We start from the raw sequence: 2,208 nt of genomic DNA on the forward strand, positions 1-2,208 counted from the left end.
ACACACACACTCACAGACACATTCACACACACGCACTCTCACAGAGACACACACACTCACAGAGACACACACTCACAGAGACACACACACACACACTCACAGAGACACACACACACGCACACTCACAGACGCACACCGACACACACACACACTCACAGAGACACACACGCACACTCACAGAGACACACACTCACAGAGACACACACTCACAGAGACACACACACACACATACATGAACACAGACACACAACTGATACACAAAATGCCCCAAACCGTTTCTCAGGAAATTCTCCCTCATTCCCTCTGGTTAAATATCGGGAAGACTGAAGCCGTTGTTTTCCGTCTCTGTACCAAACTCCATTCCCGAGTTACCGACTCCATCCTGGGAATTCCCTGAGTCCGAACCAGACTGTTCACGACATTGTGGTTGTGTTTAACCTGGAGATGGGATTCGCACCTCATATCCACATCGTCACCTAGACGGCCTCTTCCCAATTCCGTAACATCGCCCAGAACCACCCCGGGCTCAGCTCATCAACTGCTGAAACCCTCGTTCATGTAGTGTAGAGAGAGCTTTACTCTGTATCTAACCCCGTGTTGTACCTGTCCTGGGAGTGTTTGATGGGGACGGTGTAGAGGGAGCTTTACTCTGTATCTAACCACGTGCCGTACCTGTCCTGGGAGTGTTTGATGGGGACAGTGTAGAGGGAGATTTACTCTGTATCTAACCCCGTGCTGTACCTGTCCTGGGAATGTTTGATGGGGACAGTGTAGAGGGAGCTTTATTCTGTATCTAACCCCGTGCTGTACCTGTCCTGGGAATGTTTGATGGGGACAGTGTAGAGGGATCTTTACTCTGGATCTAACCCCGTGCTATACCTGTCCTGGGAGTGTTTGATGGGGGCAGGGTAGAGGGAGCTTTACTCTGTATCTAACCCTGTGCTGTACCTGTCCTGGGAATGTTTGTTGGGGACAGTGTAGAGGGAGCTTTACTCTGTATCTAACCCCGTGCTATACCTGTCCTGGGAGTGTTTGATGGGGACAGTGTAGAGGGAGCTTTACTCTGTATCTAACCCCGTGCTATACCTGTCCTGGGAGTGTTTGATAGGGACAGTGTAGAGGGAGCTTTACTCTGTATCTAACCCCCTGCTGTACCTGTCCTGGGAGTGTTTGATGGGGACAGTGTAGAGGGAGCTTTACTCTGTATCTAACCCCGTGCTGTACCTGTCCTGGGACTGTTTGATGTGGACGGTGCAGAAGGAGATTTACTCTCTATCTAAACCCGTGCTGTACCTGTCCTGGGAGTGTTTGATACGGACAGTCTAGAGGGAGATTTACTCTGTATCTAACCCCGTGCTGTACCTGTCCTGCAAGTGTTTGATGGGGACGATGTAGAGGGAGCTTTAATCTTTATCTAACCCCGTGCTGTACCTGTCCTGGGAGTGTTTGATGGGGACAGTGTAGAGGGAGCTTTACTCTGTATCTGACCCCGTGCCTTACCTGTCCTGGGAGTTTTTGATGGAGACAGTGTAGAGGGAGCTTTACTCTGTATTTAACCCCTTGCTGTAGCTGTCCTGGGAGTGTTTGATGGGGATGGTGTAGATGGAGCTTTACTCTGTATCTAACCCCGGGCTGTGCCTCTCCTGGGAGTGTTTGATGGGGACGGTGTAGAGGGAGCTTTACTCTGTATCTAAACCCGTCCTGTACCAGTCCTGGGAGTGTTTGATGGGTCAGTGTAGAGGGAGCTTTACTCTGTATCTAACCCCGTGCTGTACCTGTCCTGGGAGTGTTTGATGGGGACGGTGTAGAGGAATATTTACCCTGTATCTAACCCCGTGCTGTCTCTGTCCTGGGACTGTTTGACGGGGACAGTGTAGAGGGAGCTTTACTCTGTATCTAGCCCGGGCTGTACCTGTCCTGGGAATGTTTGATGGAGACAGTTTAGAGGGAGCTTTATTCTGTATCTAACCCCGTGCTGTACCTGTCCTGGGAGTGTTTGATGGGGACGGTGTAGAGGGAGTTTTACTCTGTGTCTAACCCCGTGCTGTACCTGTCCTGGGAGTGTTTGATGGGGACGGTGTAGAGGGAGCTTTACTCTGTATCTAACCCCGTGCTGTACCTGTCCTGGGAGTGTTTGATGAGGACGGTGCAGAGGGATATTTTCTCTCTATCTCATTCTGACAGATGCGTCTGTCATTCTCACCTGTT

This window comes from Cetorhinus maximus, unplaced genomic scaffold, assembly GCF_964194155.1.
Source record: "Cetorhinus maximus unplaced genomic scaffold, sCetMax3.hap1.1 HAP1_SCAFFOLD_1499, whole genome shotgun sequence".
Taxonomy (NCBI): Eukaryota; Metazoa; Chordata; class Chondrichthyes; order Lamniformes; family Cetorhinidae; genus Cetorhinus; species Cetorhinus maximus.